Raw genomic sequence first — 24,915 nt, forward strand, 5'->3', positions numbered from 1 at the left:
TTGCAGGGGTGCATTGTGAGGGGGGAACAAGGTATTCTTTTTCATAAGGCAGCACATCACCTTGACAATCCATGACAAGCTTGCCCTGACCTAGGCATTCTATTTCTGCTTTCTAACAGAACAGCCTCAGTAACATCTGTGATCATCCTCTGTCCACTGCTCTGCTAACCGCAGAATTTTTTTACTTGCATATGGGTTCCCTAAGAAGGAGCATCTCTAAGACAGGGTTTCTACCTTTTGCATTACAACATGATGCCACCAAGAATAGTTCTGTGCATGTATTGCACATACAAACAGATCTGCAATAGACCAAGTAAGTCTGTAATTTGCAAACTGGCTCCATGGAGCAAATAACTGATTCATCCGGTATTTGTAAAAGCAAATATAAAAATCCATGAAGTATGTCTATGTGTCGACAAACTATAAAATGCTCAGAACTTCTACGTTAAGGCATTTTGCTTTGATGTGTCGGATTTTTCCCATACACAAAAGAGAATTATAAACCTCGGCGTTCTTTAACCTTTACAAACCAACACAGTAATTACATTGCAAGATATCTGACAAGCAGGGTAGTACAGAAAAAGAATTCTTTCTTTCCCCCACTTCCCTTTAAATGGTTCTCAATTTTTCTACAATTTACAGACTCCCTGCGCAAAAGATTTTCTTAGCCATGAATCCTACTAAAGATAAATTGGTAGATAAAATGAAGTCACTATTGCAATTCACAAGAATATTTGAGGCACCTCCAAGGGAAATGTTTTCTCCCACCATACAGTATTAAATGTTAAGAGCAAGGCTATCATCAAAGCGAATGCAGAGAAGAGTAAACATAAGTTAGCTTGACGAGCCCATGCTGATAAAGCACAGATAAATGTTATCTCTGGTTTACAAGCCCAGTACAGGCTGTCCTGAATTTATGAATGGGCTGTGTACAGAAAGTTCATTTGTAAGTCATGTGTTTGGAACTCCAAACTCATTTTCTCAGAGAAACAAAGTTTATAAATAGTGCTGGGTTTTGTAGGAAGGCAAACAAGAGCAATTAAGCCCATAATGCAGACACATTTTAGTACTGACGGCTCTCAAGCAAGCTGTTCCTGTGGTAGGCAGGGAACAGAAGGTACAGAAATCAAGAGAAAGAAGGTCAGGAAGAAGAAGGACGATTCTTCTTCTTGACCTGGAACTTCCAAAGTTTTTTTCTGGCATCTGCCTGCCTCTCTTTATTTTAAAATTTTTTAATGTTTATTTTTGAAAGAGAGAGAGAGAGAGACCAGGGGAGGGGCAGAGAGAGAAGGAAACACAGAACCCCAAGCCGGCTCCAGGCTCTGAGCTGTCAGCACAGATCCTGACATGGGGCTCGAACCCACAGACCATGAGATCATGACCTGAGCCGAAGTTGGACATTTAAACGACTAAGCCACCCAGGCGCCTCTGCCTTCCTCTCTTTACAGACTTCCTCCTGCCTCCCACGTTTACACCACTGCCCCCATCTAAATACTTCATCCCACCTCATGCAATAGAGCACAGAACTAATTTTATATATTTAACTCCCCAACCTGCTTCCCCAAACTCCCCTTCTTGTTTTTTGTCACGTGACATCAAAAGCTTACCAATAGTTCAGTTCAGTAAACACCTGTTCCAGAGTTTGGTGGGAGATATACTCTCCGGAGAGTGGAATGGGGATGCAGCCCAGCCCTGGGTATAGAACGCAGATACTGGGTCATCTGGAAGCACTGGTGTAATTTAGGAATCCCTTTGGAATTTAGTTATGTTAATAAGATTCAGCTCCCAGATGGCGTAGTCGGGAGAACTTCAGTAGAAGCAGTTTCCTCGCCAATACGCATAGACAAAGCCCAGGAAGGTGGGGAGGATGCCATCACTTAGTGGCAGTGTTTAGAAGGTTCCTTGTCTTTCCATGGGGAGCCACACATAACATCAGGGAATGTGCGCTCAGGGGAAGATGGTGTGAAGGATAAAGAGTCCTGCGACACCTGCGTGGCTCAGTCAGTTAAGCGTCCAATTTCAGCTCAGGTCATGATCTCATGGTCTGTGAGTTCAGGCCCCACATTGGGCTCTGTGCTGACAGCTCAGAGCCTGAAGCCTGTTTCCGATTCTGTGTCTCCCTCTCTCTCTCTCTCTCTGACTCTCCCCAACTTGTGCTCTGTCTCTCTTTCTCAAAAATAAACAAACATTTAAAAAAACTTAAAAGAGTCTTGACACACTGACTCAGCAGGCCCCTGATTTTCCCACGACAGGGGTGTGGTGTCCTGCAAATACCCGGGAACTCACAGAGGTATGCCCCAGGGCGCGGCTGGAGTGGAGGTAAAGCTGACCTCAGGCTGGAGACTGTACCCCATAGTGGCAGAGGCTGGTTAGTGTTCCACATACTTCCCTGACCTCTCAAGCACTAAGTTTGGCATTTCCCATCTTTCCCTGCGGTTAGGTATGTCCATCTGACTAAATCTGGCCAAGGAAACATGAAAGAGAGTGATATTCCCTTAACAAACCTCCAACGAGATCTCTCTCACTCTCTCTTCCCCCGCAACTGCTGGCCAAACTGCTGCAGAAGAACCTTCCGGTCTCCCACTGACCTTAGGGAATGACTGAGCCGTAAGATGGAAAGACTCTGGATCCGGAGATCATCACCATGTGGATGTCTCCACCCCCTACTGTGAACACAAAGTTAACTGCAACAAGCGGGGGTTTCTGCATGCAACCTTCTTGCTCTCCGTGTCCTCTCTGCTCTGGTGCATCTCAGGAAAAGGTACTTTATGTTCACCTACCCTGAATAATCTAGTCGGATGGTTTATCTCTAAAATGAATGGCCCCACACCACTGATATTTTATAATGCTTCTAGTTTTTCTACTTCCTTCATTGTGGTCGATGCATTTAAGATGAGAAAGCCCGCTCCCTCCGTTGAATCTACTTGGGGAGCTGGGTTAAGTCAACTCGTTACATCATTAACCTTACACTGAGTGCCCTGCTTAGCCAACAGGGCTCTGAGCATCTCAGGGCCTCACCCACAGAGTCAAGAGCAGGATTTCTCTTATCAGTCATTTTTCCCCTTCCTGGGAAGAAAACCAGGATCTCGTTATGACAAAACTCACAGATGTGACATCATTTGAACATTCTTTTTTTTTTTTTTTTTTATTTCTGGGGGCGGGGAGAGAGAGAGAGAGACAGAGTGAGCAGGGGAGGGTCAGAGAGAGAGGGAGTCACAGACTGAAACAGGCTCCAGGCTCTGAGCTGGCAGTCAGCACAGAGCCCGACGCGGGGCTCGAACCCACGAACCGCGAGATCATGACCTAAGTGAAAGTCGGACACTGAACCGACTAAGCCACCCAGGCGCCCCGAACATTCTTAAGACAGCTTGCTCACTTCATACTTGTTTAGTTTACTTTTAATGCAAAAGGGGAGAAGAGAGAACAGAGGATAGTGAAGAAGCGAAGGAATGTGTAACCACGCCCGCCTCTTGCTAAGTCTCCCCCTTATTTCACTATTGAGTGCTACAGGGGACGGCACAAACTCTAAATTAAGATCTAACTTTAAACAGATTTCGTTCATTCCTAAAACTTGGCTTTCTATTCTTGTTCCTCCCACCGCAATTTTCCGGCACTCTCCACCCTCATCTCTCCACTGCATTTCTAAAAGGTCCACTAGGTTAAATGACCACATGCTTCCCAGGGAGCGTCCTAAAAAATAAAAGAATTAGCCAGTATAATACGTGTGCATGAACTCTGTGACAAAGGGCGGCCTGGAAGGTTTCTCAATCCCTATGGGGTCTGCTGCGGGTCACAGAGCTGAAGTTCTGTCTGCCTTCGCCTCGTAACTTTTGAGAACAGGTCCAAAATGGTTCCCTGAGCTCAGCACAGGACTCCCACTTCTGCCACCAAAAGGAAACTGGACACCCACTGTGGTAAATGCACTCTACTCAAAGGCACCAGGCGCTCTGGGATGGGCGTGGTGCAGACTGGCATGTGTATATGGCGCTGTGGAAGCATTCAATGGACAGAGTGGTACCTTTAAGTGGAAACTTTCTATAGAACCATTGGCTACAACTACAATTTAGAATTGTGTTCCCTATGGAAACAATACTGAAGTCCACACAAAGAACATAAAAAGATTCTTTATCCTCCTAGATTGAACATATAGACATCCACAACGGGCCCACAGAGGGGACCTCGTGGTCACTTCACAGAGTGCTCTGCCACTGCCAACGTCCACTCTATAAAAGACAGAATTCCTTCCTATGTTACACGCAAGAGGTCTATTCGTATGATGAAATACATGGCCATTTAAACCATGGCTTAAATACACCATGGGCAATTCATATTTGATGGAGCGTTCTCACCATTCAGAAGACACTTGGAGCTTAAGTTAACGTGCTGCAAAGGTGATATGCAATGCTTCATTCTGGACCCAAATCAGAAACACCACAATTTCACACTTTGCCAGGAGACAAGTGATTTCCATTTACAGTTAACCATAAAAGGGGGTAACTTCCTCTTTAGTTTCCTATTCTCAGTAAAATGTCTATTTAACCTAATCGTCGCTGGATATCAAAAAGGGGGTAAGTGCTCAATTTTTAAGAACCGTAACTGAAAATATCAACTGTGAGAGCAACGGAAATCTTTGTATAGTCATTTCTGAGGTACAGGTGGGAACTTGTGAAGTCACTGATGAACACAAAGGAAGAAAAGGTACAGAAACCCCTTCCTAAGTAACACAGAGAAAGGACAAGCCCAAGAGAAGAATAACGTGGCCAAACCTCTCCAGGAGAACATTAATTAAGGGTCTGCTCCGTGGGCACCGTTATATAAAACAAGTCCAGAAGACACAGGCCTACAGATCAGGAGCCTGAAACTTCAGCACGCAAACTTGACTTTCCATTTCTTCTTCTACCAAGTTCATTATGCTTATACTCTGGTTTCTCTTCAGATCGAATAAATCTTTTGCCCTTTACCAAGTTCATTATGCTTTTATGGTATTTGAACTTTCGTGTTTGGGACCCTTAGGACCCAGGGATCTCTATCTCAGCAGAGTCAAAAGTGTATGTGTGGGCTTTTCCTACGTAGAATGGTGATACTAGAGAGGGTTTTTTGGTGAATAGTCTGAACAGTAGGCTTGACATCGTTATTAAGCACAGAGACACGTCAACTTGAAAAATATCCTGATGCTGTTCTGGGCTGCTGTTAGGAAGACAGCAATCCCCTTCTGTCTTTTTAACTGGAGGACAGAGACCACCGCCCCCCTCCCCACCACCATACATGGGTTTGAACTGGTCATCTATGAAGTCATTCAGTCCAGCTCAAGCCATGCGCTTTCCTGCTTGTGTTTCATAGCCAAACATGCCATTTACACTCTTTTTCATCCTCCTCCTTTACCTAGAATACAGATTTCCTCCATGTAGGCACTCAAATATCTGCTGAATGAATTACTCCAATTACGGACACCAGCATCACTTGTCCTGGGAGCTTGACCTGGGAGTCATCTTTGACTCCTCCCTCTTCATATCCCTCCTCCACTACGTTCGAGGAGTCTACCTCTTCACATGCTGCTAGATACGATGCTTCCTCTTCTTCTTCTGATTCCCCACCCCTCCCACTCCAGGCCTGGGATGAATAGCTCCTCATGACGTATTTCGTTGTTGCAGCTGTCTATTTTTTCGTTTCATTATCATAAACTTAACCCTGCAATCCAGCTAGATGAGGAGGGGAGTCAGGAAAACGCGGAAACTGCCGAACTATATGCACAAAGATTATAGGATATTTTGAGCAGGTGGGGGTGAAGGGGTGGCCGCAGAAGGAATGGTCTGGCAGCTAAGATGAAACACAAGTCAGAGTTGATAGATTTGTCCAGAGTTGATAGATTTGTCCAGCCCGTAATGATGATCTTCCTGCTGGTCTTGCCATTCCTGATTTCAAAGCATCCCATGGCTTCCAGAAGATTCCCGCCCTCTTTCACCTTGCCAAAGGCCACAGAGCTGCCATCCATACGCGCAGTCTCAGAGGTGCAGACGAAAACCTGGAACTGTTCGTCTTGAGTCCAGCATTTGTCATGGACAAGATGTCAGGACCCGTGCGCTTCGGGATGAAATTCTCATCATCAAATTTCTCCCCATAGATGGACTTGCCGCCAGTGCCATTACGGCGTGTGCCGTCACCTCCCAGGCACATAAATTCCAGAATAATCCCATGAAGGCAGGGACCTTTATACCCAATCCTTTCCCTCCAGTGCTCAAAGCAGGGAAGTTCTCTGCTGTCTTCGGAACTTTGTCTGCCAACAGCTCGAAGGGGAAGCCGCCCATAGGCTCACCAGCCATGGCGATGTTGAAAAACATGGTGGAGTTGCCCACCTCTGGGCGGTGGCTCCGGGGCGGTGTTGTCTACAAGATCTCATTACCTATTTCTAACTCCGAACTCACCTGCCCTCATCTTTCCCAAATCCCAGCCACCTGGATACCCGGTCACCAATTTTCCATATGTACCGTCTCATGGTGGTACTTCCTGGAGCAAGAATTTATTACTCTGTCACCTCCCTATGAACTTCAAGGTCTTCCACTCCATCTTCCCCACAGGGGCCCAATTACTTTCCTGCTTCTCTGCAGCAATCACGCACACATCCCGTGGCCAGCCTCTCCACCTACCCCACACAGGTCGTCTGCGTCCCTCCCCCCAGCCTTTGTCCCTGCTCTCTCTGCTCCTAGACTGATTCCTGTTTGTCCCACCTGTCATCTCGATGCCTCCTTTCAAGGCGCTTCTAGGAAACCTGACCTGACCCCTGGGCCCTCAGCCATGCCTCCTTCCCCTCAACGCTCACTGACCCTCACTTGCCCCACCCCCCTCCACCGCGAATTCTTGGTTGCGCGCTCTCACGTATGGCTCCACGATTGCTTCTTGCGGATTGGTATTGTGTCCTCAGCTAGATTTTCACGAAGATAATTTTAGATTTATAGACAGTTGCAAAAATAGTACTTGCCTTGTCCCCATCATTCGGCGTTCCTTTATGTTCAAGTCTTACATAATCCCTAGGACAATGATCAAAGCCGGAATATTAAGCTTGGTCAACATCACCAGCCAAATCACAGAATTTATTACGGTTTCACAAGTTTTCCACTCATGTCCTTTTTCCATCTCAGGAGATAATCTAGGCTTTCACATGACTTGGACACATCATGAATCTTGAGTCTCCTTCCCCTGTACGGCTCCTCAATCCTTCCTTATCTTTAAGACCATGACTCTTTTGGAGAGTACTCATCAGCTATTTTCTAGAATGTTCTTCAACTTGGGTTGGATATTTTCTCTTGAGGAGAGTGGGATTACACATGACCGAGAAGAACCCCACAGCAGTGGTGCATCCTTCTCAGCATTTCCTGTGAAGAAGCCATACGACATCAATATGGCTTACTGGTGGTGTCAACCCTGATCACTCAGTTAAGGCATGTCTGTCAGGATTCTCCAGGGAGAGTGATGTATTCCTTTTTGTAATTACTAAACGTTTTGGAGGGAGATACTTTAAAATGCTACAAGTGGGGCACCTGGGTGGCTCAGTCAGTTAAGCATCCGACTTCAGCTCAGGTCATGATCTCACGGTTCGTGGGTGTGAGTCCCGTGTCGGGCTCTGTGCTGACAGCTCAGAGCCTGGAGCCTGCTTCAGATTCTGTGTCTCCCTCTCTCTCTGCCCCTCCCCTGCTCATGGTCTGTCTCTCTGTCTCTCAAAAATAAATAAACATTAAAAAAATTTTTTTAATAAAAAAAATAATAAAATGCTACAAGTGTCTTGTTTCTGCTTAATCTTTTGTCCACCAACCCTAGCATCCATCAGAACTTTCCTGCGGCATTTCTGCTGGGAGTTCTCATGATGCATCATGTGTATTTATCAACTGGAATTCTTCTGTAAGGAGAATACTTTTGCCTCACTTATTTATTTATTCAATTATTTATCAGGATTGCAATAGACTCATGGGTATTTATTTTCTTCTTTGGGGTTGTAATCCAATATGATTTCATCACTCAGGCTGTTCTAACCCTCAGCCAGATTTTATACCACATCAGAGCAGATATGACCATCCATATCGTAAACTCTTTTTCTCAAGTGGGTTACAGTCTAGTAAATAGAGACTCATGTGAACACCTACAAATCCCTGATGAAAAGTATTTGGAGGGTTACAGCAATAGCTCAAATGGGAATACGGTAAACTCTACCTGAAAAAAGAAGGGCAGGGTGATAGGCAGAAAAAACTTTCTTAAGAAAAAGAGTATTCTGTTCCCTTTTCACTCCACTGCTCACTCTATAAAAATAAATGCGTATATAAAATATCTAAGGACAAATACCATAACACAGTTAGCAGGTGTACCCTTGCCTCTGTGTCTTCTAAACTAATTCTTAAAATCAAACCTCAAGGGCACAGTTTTTAGGAAGATTTAATGTAGTCAACACAGACTCTTTATACGGTGACTACGTGCTTCCCTAGGAAAATTGGAAAGAGCTAAAGTAAAGAAAAGTCTGAGGAGCCATTTGTCTTAATCCAGTTTCCAAATCCAATTTCATAGTTTTTATGCCTTCACAGGGAATAATGAAGAATACATAAGCAGCATCAATCAAAGATGGACTCCAGAAGTTTCTTTACTTAATTCAATTTTCTTGTACTGCTCCTACTGTATTTCCCAAACAAAGCTCCTCTTTTCTGCATGTGACCCTTCAGACCTGCAAATGTCCTCGGGAATAATAAACAAACAATCAGGGCACATTTTCTGCCACAAACTACCCTCTGTAACATTCTTCATCCAAAGCATTTTGAACTCCAAGCAAGCAGGGACACACTACAATATGAAAATACACAGCCCACATTTCAAGAGCTGAAAACAATAGAGAATTTGTATTTTTCGACACTTACTGACACTTGAACCTGTTAATATGTAACTCCGACTATTGTTCTACAAGATGAAAAGGCTAAGGCTCTTCCCGCACACCCAATGTTACATCATGCACTTCAGTCGCAACAGTAAAGGCTGCTGAAAAGCATTATACTTTCACGGTTTCCTATCACTCTTTCTCACTACTGTCAATGTGTCTCCTCCATGTTAGGGTGCGTAGACTAGATGCACACATGTGTTGTGTCTGTGGCTGTCCCCACAAGTGCACACACATTCACAGATGCACAGAAATCTGCTCGAAGGCGTGCAGACTGGTCCCCGTGCTCATGTCCACTTAGAAATCGAGCTTCTGCCATGCGTGTCACACACAAACAGCATCTAGTTACCTTTGGTAGGAGATTAAGATAAAAAAGAGTAAGAAAGAAAAGCCAAGTAGACACTCCACAGAGTTGGCAATGAAGACACAGAAGCCGATGAAGGCAGATGGGCTGCTGGCTGCATAAAGGAAAGTTCAGTCGCCCCGGCCCACACTTGGTAAGGATTTACCGTGCCTCACCTTCTCCATTTCAACTTGTCATCCTTCAGGGGTGCCTGGGTGGCTCAGTCGGTTAAGCGTCTGACATCAGCTCAGGTCATGATCTCACAGTCCATGGGTTCAAGCCCCATGTCGGGGTCTGTGCTGACAGCTCAGAGCCTGGAGGCTGCTTCGGATTCTGTGTCTCCCTCTCTCACTCACTCTCCCACTCACGCACTGTCTCACTCTGTTTCTCAATAATAAATAAATGTAAAAAAAAAAATTTTTTTAAGTCTTCATCCTTCAGCATTCTACTTATCTCACTCTTATAGCCAGCCCAGAGAGCCAGCCCCTCCCTCCCCCTGCCCTGCCCTGCCCCTGTCTCTACCCAGACCTCCAGAAATGGGGATTATTAAATAAAACAGGACAGCATTCCTTTTCTTTTTAAAAATGTTTAAGGCTTATTCCTTTTTCAGAGACAGAAAGACACAGAGCATGAGGGGAAGAAGGGCAGAGAGAGAGGAAGACAGAATCTGAAGCAGGCTCTAGGCTCTGAGCTGTCAGCACAGAGCCTGATGTGGGGCTCGAACCCACAGACCATGAGATCAAACCTGAGCTAAAGCTGGATGCTTGACCGACTGACCCACCCAGGTGCCCAGGATTCTTTTTCTTTAGTCTGTTATTCGAGGTTTACTCAGAAAACATTTACTGTACAATCATGCAGTGCAAAGCTCAATGGAAAGGGGACAGCACTCTTGGGGAACTCAGTTTTTGGAAAAATCCCATAGACACGGAATTTCTGGGCCAGAAAAATGAGGAGCAGAAAATATAATTCATGAATATTTTAAAATTTTTACACAGTAAAATTTGCCTATCCGTGCCTGGCTCTCTAGGGTTATTCTCCCAAGGATCATTACCCCTGGCGCCGTCTCCGCAAGGTCAGCGCAGTTTGTAGTTACCGACTGAGCACAGAGAGGGCTTCAGAGTTCACGAAACATTTTTCATGCACCACCTTACATGATCTTGACAAAACCTGGTTAGGTACAATTATATCGATTTCGTAGATTACCAAAAAAAATATATCCCTCTGATTTTACGTGATTTCTCTATGGTCACAGAGTTAATAAGTTGCACAACTGAAATTCAAAGCCAGAATTTCTGATACCAAATCTTGTTTTTTTCCAAGACATGAATTTTATGTAACTGTCCTTGAATTCACTGGTTCCATTTTTATAATCGTAGGCTATATGAACTCTGCTCATTGTCTGAAGACCATATTTGTTTCGAAATGAAACTAGCCCATTAAGTCCTGTATTTCTTTTTATTTTTTAAAAATTTTTTACTTTTTTTTAAAGTTTATTGATTTTGAGAGAGAGAAAGCACGAGTGGGTAAGGAGCAGCGAGAGAGGAGAGAGCAAGAATCCCAAGCAGGCTCTGCACCAGCAGCATGGACCCTGACGGGGGCTTGAACTCACCAACCATGAAATCATAACCTGGCCCCTATATTTCTTTTTAAAGGTCTCTCTTTTCTGGTTAAACTAAAATGCCCACGTTCCTTTACAGCCTGCTTCCTTTATCCCCTGGAACCTCCCTTTTGAGAGATCTGAGGTCCTATTATCTGACGATCTGATTATTTCTATGTTGACACCTCTTTGCTTTTTAAATTCTTATATCCTTGCACACTGCCCAGTAGTTTTCAATTTGACCACTGCTACTTCCATGTTCTTATTCTAATAGCTATCAGAGTGATTACTTTCTACCCCAGGAAATCTAAAGAGGTCTACATTTTTATTCACCTGCCTTTGTGTATCATGCACATTTCTTGAATTTTCCTTCCCGGTCATTGCTGTTATGAAGACCCTTGAAATAAACAGAAGGGTTGTGTGGTCTACCAGTTCACCCTTCCTCAGTCATTCAAAAGGTGCCTTAACAGGGGCGCCTGGGTGGCTGCATCAGTTGAGCATCTGACTTCGGCTCAGGTCAGGATCTCATGGTTCATGAGTTCAAGCCCCGCATCGGGCTCTGCTGACAGCTCAGAGCCTGGAGCCTGTTTGGGATTCTGCATCTCCCTCTCTCTCTGTCCATCCCCCGCCCCGCCCCCCACCTGTGCTCCATCTCTCAAAAATAAATAAATATTTTTTTTTAAGTTTTTTTAAAAGGAGCCTTAATAGAAGGGCTTCTCAGCACAGTCCGTTCTGGTGACATAAATACCAAACATGATATAATCCTACACAGGAGGAAAAAGAGAAAAGTAGCTCTAAACAGACAGATCTATTTACATGCCAACACAGCCTGATAATTAGACCACGAGGAAGAGAGAGAGAGAATCCAGAGATGACAGCCTCATGGGACATCCGACAAGCCCCGTCTTCAGTGTGCGTTTAGGAGATGCCTCACTGCAGTCGGCACTGAGCTTCCGGACCCGCAGTCCACGCCGCCTGGACCACAGAGATGACGGGGTTCTGGGCATCCCACCCCTCCCTTCCTGCCACCCAGCTCCACTTTCCTGCTGTTTTAATTGGATTCTTTTGGAATCTGCTATTTCTGTCTCACTCCTTTCCCCAAACTGTCATGGAAGTACTGTAGCCTATTATTCACCAGCCAAAATTCCCTCCAGGGATGGCTGTAGTTCAGTGTAAGTGATGTCCCTCTGTGCTGTCTGAACACTAGCTTAAGGGGTTAAGCATCTGGGTGGGGGGTGCCTTTGTGCAGGAAAGGAGTGTTTTGTCTCATTCTGTCTCATCGTCATCAATGGAGGAGCAGATCATCAGCTCCACCTGAGCAAGAAGGGGGTCACACACCAGAAAACACTTGATGCGTATATTAAAATGCACAAAGACATAAACAATATAGAAACTGACTTGCAGGTTCTTTTCTACACCGTCTTCAAAGCCTTAAAACATCTAGAATGTAAGACGATCATTTTTAGAAGAGAAGAAGCCTCAGAGAGTATAACCCATTCATGTTACAGAGATAAAACTGGGAGGCGCAGAGTAAGTGGGTACTTTGTGCAAAGTCCTCCTGGTCCCAAGGCCAAGGACATTCTAACTGGACTTGGGTTCAGTCACAGACACATTCAGAGGATCACATCTCTGCCCCTGGGACCAAAGACAGCCCAGCTTCTAAAGCATGTGACATTGGCACTACATTTCTTGTTCTGCTTGCTTAACATTTATTTGTTTCAGATACTCAGGATCTAAAGTTGATCTCAACAAGCAAGAAACCAGAGTGTAAAACAGAGGGAGAAACCGAGTAGAAATAGTAGCAGTAAACAGTGCTGGGCCAGGAAATGTGGAAAGGTTTATATGTATATAATCTCCACAGTGACCTGCTGTCCTCACTTTAAAGAAAAGAAAAATGAGGGAGAGAGAAGACAGAATCTTTTTGAAGAGAAAACAGGAGGGACCAAATATAACTGCCCAGTCACTGACTGAAACTGCCTTCCCAAATTTTGCTAAACCATTTAATGAAAACCTACAGAAACATCAATGTTATATTACTCGTTTAATCTAAAGAGATGATCCTTCTAAGCACTGCTTGATATGTATGGGCATGGGTCTGTTGTTTATTACTAATGCAAACAAAAAAGTACATCACTGCCAAGAAGTTCTAGAATTTCCAAATCTTATAACAATAATGGTTCTTTCAATAATCAATGGATAATCAACGATTCACTATTTGAACACGGGCAAAATGAACGGCATTAGGATTTGGAGGGGGCCTTTAGTCCGAGAGGAAAGGGGACTGGGGGTTCTTCACGCCCCCTTCTACCTCCAAATCCTGTAATATCAGAAGCTGTGATGGCGAACATTCTAGAATTTAGAAAACATGTCTAAATGCTGCATCTCATCTGATACACTCTAAGAGGAAAAAAAAGACAGGAATCTGAAAAGTACCACAGAATGCTGACACTTTGGTATTTCTACTGCTCAGTGCTTACACGTGAAACGGTAGTTCGCCAACAATATTGACAGCAGCATCCGTGTAGCAGAAGGGAAGAAAGTCTGCAGAACTTCACCCGAGGGTCCCAAAGACAACACAGTGGGCTTCAGTGCCAACCATTTTCTAATGTGTTTTACTCCGTCAGACGACACAATATTCTACCTTATTTCATGAGGTAAAACAACTATGTGATTGTCTGCACGCCGACACAGTAAACCACATTATTTATAAGGCTTTCAAAGAATAAAGTGCTTTCTACAGAAGTCTGGTAAACTATTTTAGAAACTCTAATATACTCCAAAATAGTTTCGAGAAGCTATGCCTACATCTAAAACACTATACACCCGTGAGTCTTTGTCTCTACGTTTTTCATTTTGCCAAGAAACATATCATTAAGTGTTTCAAAATAATACCTTCCTCCAAACTGGCTATGAATTATGGAGGCTTTATTTTTTTCAGGAACTGAAGTGGAAAAGGGAAGAACATATTTATGCTGAAAGATAAGTGTTGAGGAGATCTCTAGTGTAAATATTTAATGACTATCAATAAGGTTTTCTTAACCATGGAAGTGCACATTGCAAAGCCCAGAATGCATAGTATATGCCTGTGTTGGGTGGCTGGGTGGGTTGGGTTGGAGCGTGGGATAAACAACTGAACTGGGCTTGTCAGGGAAAGAAAAAGCACTGAGGTAAAGTGTATGGTAGAGGTTAGAGCCCCAGAAGAAACACAAAATAGAGAGAAAGGGCTCCCCTCCCAATGATAGTCAATCCACAGCTAGAAATGTAGCCTTAACCAAAGCCATGTTGCTGGCCAAAGAAGACAAAAGAAATCTGAGTGGATTTTATTATTTACGAGACCACGAGAGCACCCACGAATGGAAGGAAGTGAAGAAGAACCGTAATCCCACAAACAAGCAGAGGGGACGGGCACCAAATCCTGTGGAGGCCAAGATGGCACCACTGATCTGGAACTTAAGTCTGTTTAAAGTTAATGACGTGAAGTTAAGTATGCTTGTGCGCAGAAGGTAGGGTTCACTATATATTCAATCTCACCCTGTAACATGAATTATAGTGGAAAAGGTAAGAAAAAGGAAGTAGTTAGTCAAAGTTAAAGTAAGCAGATGCTGGTAAGGCAGTCATTCTTTCTCTGGGTGGTGGCTGAACAAAGGAAGTGCCGCCATATACCGGGAGCCACTCTGCCATCTACAGATTGATAGTCACAGACTATGGCATATTCATTTCACAATTGCTTACAACACGTTTGCCACTAGCAGGCGCTATTTAAGTTACCTACACTGAGAGGTCAACAACGGCCTGGATTTCGCTGGCCCTGACCATGGGATTTCAAGCAAGGTTCTACAGCTGCCTTCTCTCCCCACCATCCTCCTTCCCAATCTGGTCCCGCTGTCCATAACCACAACCTCACTGCCAGTTACTGACTGGTTTCTGGTTCCTTCTGCCTTCCAGATCAATAGGTCTTTCTCCATTGGTTTCTCTCAAATATTTCAGATCCACTCTATGCTTTCTTTTGGAATGGCCCAGTTCAGCACTGTGTTCACCCAAACTAGGTTATGATGATATCGACTGTACCTCCCTTACACATGTGAACTCCCTTAGAGCTGGTCTCATATTCATCTTGCACCATTCCGTACCTCCAAAGCTTAGAACCGTACTAGTTCATACCAGCCCCTCCCCAAAGAGGCGTTTGCTAATGAATAAATGAGTGACACATGACTGAATAGGGTTAGAATTCAAAGACATTGTCTCGGTTTCATGCAATTCAAAAACTGTGCATTTCACTCTGGACTGGTAGAGTCCTTAAGGCACCGCACAGGCCCTGGGGGCCTCTATGAACAGAGTTTGCAATAGTGATACAGCCTGGGCTTGCAGATAGGTTTCCTACATGATTGCAAACATGGTTTGGCTATGGGGACCATTAAGAATGGCTGGACCACAGGTGTGAGGCTACAGCACAGTGAACTATGCCTAAATACCCCTCACCCCCCCCCCACTCTTCTGCCTCTTTAGATATCCATTGTGGTAAGCCCTTGATAACCATTTCTACGTTCCAGCCCGTGATTCACAGCAAGAGAACTGTTTCTTCCTCTCTGTTTGAGTCCCTATTGATTCTGTAGTTGAGGAGGAATGGAAGTGCTATCCAAATACCAAATGTTCCATATGTTACTGGTATTACCGTTCTCACTCCCGTGACGTGCAGCCATCCTACCTACCCTCATGAAGTGCCTCCCTGGAGTCTGGCAGGACATTATGAATTCTTTTCCTGACCTATATTTACCGGCACAATTGTGGTCCCCTCTCCCTTCATGAACTTACTAATTTTATCGGAATGCCATATGTCTGTGTATAAATACAAGTTTAATTTTCTTATTCCCTCTTATCATCATTTGTGGGAGAATAATTTATGAGCCATTAAGGAGGACTTCTTAAGCTAAACTGCCTTAATTGGGAATTCAGATGTTCCTCCTTTTATTGAAGAACACAGAGCCGTTCAAATGAAGACTGCCAACATGGGCCAAAGCAAATGTGGCGTCTACGCGGCAGGGTAGCCAGTGAAACACATCAGCTGAAGCCAGTCCAGTTGCCTTGCACCCGGCCCCTCAATGCCAAATCATCCTTTGCCTTTTTTTTCCTGCTATTTTTCAACCGTCTGAGGCAGCTAAAGGATGGAGGGGCCTCACAACTCAACAGTTTTCCCTTCTGTGTTTATGTGGGATGAAGCATATGCTTCCTGAGAGCTGGTGGTCTCTCATTCTACCCTCTCTTTCGTTTAATTAGGGAAAGGAAGCTTATTTAGTAGTGGGGGGAAAAAGATGAGGCTGGGAGCCCATGCACGGAGCCAGACAGTTAAAGGCTCTCTGTGTGCAGCTCAAAGAGGCCAGGAAGCTTGCCTGACGCGAGGGGCTCGCCGTAGCTCAGGGGCAAGGCAACCTGCAGTTGGGAGAAGGTTCTGGTCTCACATAAGGGCTATTCCATGAGTCCCAGTGGCCAGGTGACATTGACAGATGTCACGGCTCTGTAGTAAATGGGTCTCTGACTTGCAGATTTTGGTCAGTTCCTCCAAGACTGGGATTACTCCATTAATTCAAATTAAGGTCAATCAGAAATACATTAAATTCATGTGGGGGGGGGTGGGTATCAGAGGATGATGAAAAAAAGAGGAAGAAAAACAATAATATTACAAGATTAGGATGACACTATTGGTTAAGTGTCAAATTTTGCTTTCTTTTTACTTCTATCATGACCATTTTCTGCTATCATTAAATATTGTTTTTCTAACAGGATTTTTTTTTAGGTTTACTTCTTTATTTTGAAAGGGGTGGGGAGGGGCAGAGAGAGAGGAAGAGAAAGAAAGCCAAGTAGGCTCCGTGCCAACATGAGCCCAGCTCGGAGCCCAACACGGGGCTCAGTCTCATGAACCATGAGATCCTGACCTGGGCAAAAATCAAGAGTCAGATGCTTAACCAACCTAGCCACCCAGGCACTGCTTGAAACAGGATTTTTAATCATTTTCAACATTTCACATATATTTTGTCACAACAACACCCTCTGAGATGGGTACTCCTTTTTTATAACTATAGACACTCGGGATGGAAGGTAACTTGCTCACCATCACACCTCAAGAATATAGCAAAACTGGAATTTGAACCCAAGAGGTCTTAAGCCTATATACAGTCTTTTCTACCGTGATCTACAGCCTCTCAATCATATGAAACTAGCATAATTATCTCAATCACGCTCCCAATGTTGGACGTGTGTGTGTGTGTGTGTGTTTTAGTATACTTTCTGATCCATGCTTAATGTGGACCATTTATTAAATACTTTTTATTAAGAAATGAAAAACTATGTTTTCCATTGAAAAAAGTATTGCTATCCAGTGATAACATGGTTGTCTAAAAATACTTGGCCAAAAAAATGGGGAAAACTTCAAATTCCCTAGGACCCTTCCATGCCTTCTTGATTTAAGCATTATTTCTCAAATGTCAAAAACTGGTAAGGTTTTTTTTTTAATGTTTTTTATTTATTTCTGAGAGAGAGAGAGCGAAGGCATGAGCAGAGGAGGGTCAGAGAGAGAGGGAGATATAGAACCTGAAGCAGGCTCCTGGCTCTGAGCTGGCTGTCAGCACAGAGCCTGATGAGGGGCTCGAACCCACGAGCCATGAGATCATGACCTGAGCCGAAGTTGGACGCTTAACCGACTAAGCCACCCAGGCGCCCCTAAAAAAAACTGGTAAGTTTTAAACATGCTATTGTCTATTGGAGAAAAGTTCTTCAAAATACTGTGATTTAAAAATTTACAAATAAATGCCTCCCTGCAAAAAAATAATACCACTAACACATGGAGAGACCATTTCTCATCATCATTTGGCAAGACTCTGTTTTCAACATTTTCAGCACTGGCAAAATTGTATGGAAACAGGTACTCTCATACACTGCCTCTGGAAATATAAACTGGTATGAATTTATTGGGAAGTAGTTTGGCAACAAGTATCAAAAGGTCTTAATACTTAAACACTTTTAAACCCTGCAATTTGCTGGTAAGGAAATATCCTAAGGAAACCGCTAGTAATGGCAACTAATATAAAGCTATAAGAACATTCTTGGTAGCAGAATAGCAAAAAGAGAAAACCACAAACCCTAAATGTCCAGTAGAGGCGATCATTTAAATACATTTTAGGCTATGCACTCAATGGTATACTATTTAATATTATAACACTATATAAACATTAAAAATCGTGCCTTAGATATATATGTTGACATGAAAAGATGTGCATTTTTCCATTATTTTTCAAACTGTTTTTAACATTTATTCATATTTAAGAGATGGAGAGAGACAGAACATGAGCAGGGAAGGGGCAGAAAGAGAGGGAGACACAGAATCCGAAGCAGGATCCAGGCTCCGAGCTGTCAGCACAGAGCCTGATGCAGGGCTCGTATTCACGAGCTGTAAGATCATGACCTGAGCCGAAGTCGGATGCTTAACTGACAGAGCCACCCAGGCGCCCCCCATTATTCCATTTTTAAGAGGAACAAAAAGGTTAGGTAATAGCATATATTGCACTGTTCCCTACTCGCATCTGGTGATAGTCTCTCTAGCTGGATTTATGAACACCATCATCAGAAATACCTCTTTCTCGCCAATGCCTTACCATCCATCTTAATCACTGATCTCAAGATAATTAGACGCAGTTTTCTTTCCCACAAAAAAGTGAGGGCTCTGTTTTTGTAAGACACAGAAAGAATAAACAGGTGGAGAATATGGGAATCTACAGAGGGGCCCTTGCGCCGTGAGTTTCTGTGTACGTGAGAACAGAGGGCTATGCCCCCCGCTGCTGTCCTGGGAGCCTGACAATTATTATGGGTTAAAGATTGTGGAGGTTTTACCTGTACCATGTGCTTTCATCACAATGGAGAAACATAAGCAGTCAGTTCTTTCCCAGCAGATCTTTCCACACAGATTTTGCTTGAGTAGCAACGGTGGCAGTAGAGAAAGTCACTGGAAAATGTCTATAGACCTGTAATTAGAAAAACAATTTCCCACTGAGTTAGGCAGCTTTCTGTGTCCTTCATTCACATTAGCAGAAGTCTCAGAAAAGAGAAACATGGGCACAACCTCCCTCCCTCCTTCCCTCCCTCTCTCTCTCCCACACACACGCGCATGCGCACACACACATACACACCCCCCTCTTACGGCAAAATGTCAAAAACTCAGCAGGCAGACCCACAGCAGGTCCTCATCTCTAGGGATGAGAGGATTCTGGCCAGGGATTGTTGGCCAGCACCCCATCTTCTAACCTCAGGGACGTCACCACCATGGTGATGTCTCTCCTTCCCCTCCTTCCCTCGCTAATGATTCCAAAACTTCAGAGAAATTAAAAAAAAAAAAAAAAGTTCTCCAGAAAATGTCAGAACCATGACTGAAGTTCATGGTTCCCTAAGATTCTTTCCAGCCACAAAGTGAAGCAAATTCGGTAGCTGTTTTTACCTTAACAGCCTGACTTCCACTTTAGCAATGAGCAGCACTTCTCTAGCGCAGCACGGTGTGGGTGATAAAATTCAAAGTCATCACTAACATTTATTGGACACTTCCCATGTTTTTGGCATTACGCACACACTACCGCACTCTACTGCACCCTTCAAAGTAGCCAGCGATCATTATTATCTCTGTTATTGACAAGAAATCTGACAGTCGGTACAGCTAGTAGTTATGATGGCCAGGATTTAAGCCAATATCGTTCACAGAGGCCATGCTTATAATTACAGCACTATATACCATCTCTCTGAAACTGATCTCGCTATCAACATTTCCTGTACTTGTCATAAAAAAGTTAAATATCAAATCACCCCCCTGCTTTCCCCAGAGTTGATATGTTACTTAGGTCTTAGCATTACTAACTCTTTTTGGATGTGGCAGCCCTTCCATTTTAACTCCCAAGATAAACTGAAATCAACATGTCCCTATTTCAATGAAGAGCAAATGTATAGTTATTTCGGTAAATTAAAAATGCCACTGAATCCCAAATCCAGATGCTGATCCACAAAGGAAACATCTGAAATCCACGTCTTCCCTAAATTGGCTACATTTTATTGGAAAGAAGTCAGATTAATAAAATCCAGAGCCATTAAATTAATGAATCCCTAATTTAAGACATGGAAGTAAAGAGAGAAATTTCTATATATTATAATGTGCCTATGGTTTGGTTTAAAAAACACTTAAACATTTTTAGCTATTTACAAAGTCTATGTACTACAGGTTTTAGAATCACTGTAACACAGAATAGATGGGAGCGAGTCAAGAAACCAGCAAAGTTAGTCATGGGTCCTATGTGAATTTCCCTTTCGGACATGTGTATATAGACACACAGGTTTTATTTGCACTATTCTGCCTATGCCTGTGTGTCTTCGTACATGCCACTCCTTGATTAGCAAGATTTTTCTATCTGCCGAGAAAATGCCAATTCGTTCTTCAAGGCCAACTTCAAACCTCAATCCCTTGTGATGTCCACTCCCCCCAGCCTGCTGTTTTCTGGAAATCCAAGCAACGGATTCTGCCCTCTCCTATTTTCTTAGCTCAGCAAGGCTGAGCTAACATACGCTGACATCTTCCTCTCCCAAATGATGCCCCGTAAGCAACGACCCAGTCATGGATTCTACCACCGGCCTTCCACCCTCCTGCCTCTCCCCTACACGACCATCTCTGCTCCACGCCGCCGGCCAGCACGGCTCAACGGAACTATTGCACTGGTCTCCCTGCCCCCACTCCTGCTGCCCCCGTGCAGCCCATTCTCCTCCTGCCCATCCTTCTGCTCGAAGCAATGCAGTGGCTTTCCACTGAGCTGGACTCTTAGCCTCCAGAGCCCAGCATGGTCCGGTCCTCATGTTCCAGCACGCACTCCAGCTCTTCCAGCCTATTTTTAATCCCTCAGGAGCACTATGCTCTCCTAGGCCTCAGGGCCTTTGCACTGGATCTCCTCTTCTCCCCATGTCACCTTCTTCAGACCACTTTGTCTTCTTTTCTCCTTCGGATCTCAGCTCAGCCCTCTTCCTCTCGGAGAAGCCTTTCTGACCTCCATGGCCAGGTCACTACCTCCTACTACATGCTTTGATAGAAGGACTTTCCCTTTATATGCCAGTCACCTTTTTTTTGAAAGTTTATTTTATTTATTTTGAGAGAGAGAGGGAGAGAGAGAGCATGAGCAAGGGAGGGGCAGCGAGAGGAGAGAGAGAAAATCCTAAGCAGGCTCCACGATGTCAGCACAGGGCTTGAATCCACGAACCATGAGATCATGACCTGAGCTGAGATCACGAGCTGGACGCTCAACTGACTGAGTCACCCAGATGCTCCTATACCAGTCACCTTTATAATTTTACTTTCCTTTTTTTTTGTGTGCCAGATGTGTTGATTATTGCTTGTTTCTCCTCCCTATTAGTAAGCTCCAGGAAAGGAAAACTGTGTACGCTCTTGTCTATCTTTTTATCCTCAGCATTCAACACATGCTTGGCATAGCATAGAAATCTGTTGAATGAATAAATGAGGAAAGGAAGGAGGAAGGGAGGGAAGGAAGGAGAACATCCCTTATCATAATTTGTTTAGTGTTTGCTGAATTAATTTGCTGATGGCATTTCAATACACAGAATAGAAGGTCTGCTTTCCTTTGGACAGCGGGCAAGGCGGCTTGTGATCCGACCCCGGCCAGCTGTGCCACGCCTCCAGCCACCCCGGACGCTCGGCCCTTCTGATCCCTTGTGGCTTCCTGACCTGACCAGCCCTGCCTTGCTCCTGACTCCTCTCCACACCCTGGTCCAGTGTGTCCCCTCTGCATGTCATCTTTCCAAACTCCTTCTTCGGGTCTCAGAGATAGGACTCCTTTCTGAAAGGAGCTAATCCCTTCTAGGAAGCTGGTCCCCTTTTTCCCCATTTTTCGACAACACCCTGGACCTTTCCCTATCAATGGTCACATTTCCTTTACTTGTGTCTTAAATGAGTCCACTTCTCCCAAAACGCTGAAAGTCCCTTAAAGGTAAAGGAGGGGTGTTACCTCCTCACACATCTCCAGAGATTAGCACAACAGCCTATAACACATAGTCTATACATCAATATTTGTTGAATGAACAAAAAATATACACATACATATACACACATATATACACACACATATCTATTTTATATACATACGAATTTCATACGTATAAACCTTCAGTGTTTAATATCTGAAATATATTTTTTTAACACTTACTTATTTTTGAGAGACAGAGCGTGAGCAGAGGAGGGGCTGAGAAAGGTGGAGTCACAGAATCCCAAGCAGGCTCCAGGCTTTGAGCTGTCAGCACAGAGCCCGATGTGGGGCTCGAACTTGGCAAACTTTGAGATCATGACCTGAACCAAAGTCGGACGCTTAACCAACTAAGCTACCCAGGTGCCCTTGAAATATATTATTAGTATAGTATATTTTAATTATCGTTCAATGCTGTGAGACATAATGGTTATCACTTCATCTGTAAATCGGCATGAGAACGCACTCCTGTAACTGAGGAGTTGGGGACATTGAATAGCGTAAGTAAAATGTTTAGCACAGAGCTCAGCATTCTAGAAGCACTCTATAAATATTAATTTCATAATTATTATCACTATCAACATCATCATTAGGGCAACCAAGTTGAATTTATAATCCATGCTTCAAAATTTAATAGTTTTATTGGCCAACATTTTGTCCTATTAAAAAGTTAATTAGCATTAGTATTTCTGCAAGGCCATAAAACTGGCTAAAATTTGCATCCAGAAAGCCAAGGATAAAGAAAAGTCTTATTCACTCTTGCTGAAGGACAAATTATTGTTTCAGTAACCTGCCATGTATGTGTAGGGTTACAAAAGCATCAACAGGAAAGAAGTCTTTCTATACAAAACCTATCGATAAAATCTAAATGATGAAACAAATATTATCACTCAAATGCTATAAACATTTAGCTGAAATAATTAGAAATACTTACTGGAAATTATTTCTTTTGCAAAAAAAAAAAAAAAGAGATACATATTCATCCCTTTCTTTTAATTACTGGCCAGAGTAATGTGATTTCATAAATCATATTACATATTTGCTTAATGCGTATGCCATAAAATGTTTGAATTAACAGCAAACACATTTCATGCATCATTCTGATTTAGAGTTGCTGAAATTTAATGAAATAGACTATGTAGAAAAGGGTAAAACAGGCAAAGCAATCTTGCAACAGTGTTTTGGGAAAAAAAATAACGTGAGGATGAACTGTTTACAAATGCTACCAGTACAGAGTTGAGCAGAATGAATTGGCAATAATTTATTCCACAAAGCAAACTTATCATTTGGTGCTTTATGGCTCTTTCTCTTGTATATTGGCCAAGTGTAAATAATGAATATTAAAAGTATTTTAGAGACTGTATGCTACTTGAGATACAAGGTACTATCACGATTGAATTTTGAGATTTCTATTCTCAGTTCATCTTTCTCTCTGTGATGAATGAGAAAACCTACAGCAAGACAGATTTCTAATTGGGGGTTGCCCATCGTTTGAAACGTGCTAGAGTCACAGAGGGAAAATATTATAAAAACGCTAAATTCTTAACTTACCACTAGAATAGTAAACTACTTTTAAACTGAGTTATACTTCTATTCATTGGCCATCACCACTGGCCACTTTAACATAATGCAAAGATGTTGTTTTTTGCAACATCATTAGGATGAAAGGTAAAACAAATGGAGCAAACAAAAAGTCTCAATTTACTTAATTTTTTTTTAATTTGAGAGAGAGAGAGAAGGTGTGTGCAAGCAGGGGAGGGGCGAGAGAGAGAGTGAATCTTAAGCAAGCTGCATTTTCCACCGAGAGCCCAACGCAGGGCTCAATCCCACAACCCTGGGACCATGACCTGAGCTGAAACCAAGAGTCGGATGCTCAACCAACTGAGCCACCCAGGCGCCCCTTTACTTAGATAATTTTCATCTGAATTTACTATTTTAACTTCATGATCACGATGCTTATGTCTGTGTCATAAAATCCACTGAAATCTTGGAGATTCATAAGGCAAAATTCTTCCCTGTTTATTGTAACGGTGCTTCCACTGGGAACGTCCTTCTCAGTCGTTCAAATGATACTCTTCCTTTAAGATCCAGCCCAGTCATCGCTTCCCCAGTGACACGCTCCCACACAGCCCGTATTTGTCCTTCCATGTAATGTTTTCCTTTCTCAACTGCAAGCTCCTGAAAGTCACTGACCATCTCTCTGCATTTCCCCCCAACAGTTTTCTGTGCATTAAATATTCCCCGTAGGTACCGGCTCAATGCGTTCAATGAACACACACATTTTGATACTCTTAACACCCTGGTGAAAAAGGTCACTAATTGTGATCTAAAGTTAAAGGTTAAAAGTAAAAAAAAAATTTTTTCCTTATTTAGTGAAATGAAACTCTTAGCATTTTCACTTCCAGATGCATCGACATTACATAAATGATGTTGAAACTATTTTAGAAAACAGCCACGCTGCATTCCTGTCTGAGAATTAGTCTCAAAAATACCAAGCCACACAGGGGCCTCCGGGTGTTCTCATGACAAACGTTCAGTGGGGTGTTGATTCCACGCACTCATTTAATGGAAATCGAGAGGAAGGTTCAACCTCCACACAGAGGCTCATCACACCTTGTTCTGTTCAGCCACTGACGAATAAGCTGCCGGTCCCTGGAGAGGTCTGCCCACCCACCCCAGGACTGGCCAGCACTTCGGCTATGACGTGTCTCAGCAGCAGTCAGCACCACTGAGTCTCAGTCCTCAAGCACAGCACCTTCCACTCCTATTGTTAATTCCTACTCCCAAAGTGGACTGACTTCTCACAGACCCGCTGTTAATTTTGCGAGCCGAACCTTTTGAGCCTGTGACAATTTGCCTGGCTGCGTAACATATTACATCATCCCACACATGCCAAATTCTACCTCGCTCGAAAGGCCACGTTCCACTCAGAAAAGAACAGTGGGCAGTAAAAGAACAAGTTTCTCGTAATAACCCATCCAAGGTGACTGTCCACATTTGCAACCATTCGGCC

The 24,915-nt window shown here is 43.5% G+C and overlaps 1 long non-coding RNA gene and 1 pseudogene across 1 annotated transcript in view; both read right to left on the bottom strand.

Moving 5' to 3' along the window:
* LOC144236468 (uncharacterized) overlaps nucleotides 1-24,915 on the bottom strand; it is a 250,995-nt gene that overhangs the window by 78,109 nt on the left and 147,971 nt on the right. Inside the window, exon 4 of the long non-coding RNA XR_013336561.1 lies at nucleotides 18,733-18,863. This is a non-coding gene — a long non-coding RNA (uncharacterized LOC144236468). The remainder of the gene's footprint in view (nucleotides 1-18,732; nucleotides 18,864-24,915) is intronic.
* Nucleotides 5,717-6,338, bottom strand: LOC144236325 (peptidyl-prolyl cis-trans isomerase A pseudogene; annotated as a pseudogene).

This window comes from Crocuta crocuta, unplaced genomic scaffold (genome assembly GCF_008692635.1).
Source record: "Crocuta crocuta isolate KB4526 unplaced genomic scaffold, BGI_CrCroc_1.0 scaffold24, whole genome shotgun sequence".
Lineage (NCBI taxonomy): Eukaryota > Metazoa > Chordata > Mammalia > Carnivora > Hyaenidae > Crocuta > Crocuta crocuta.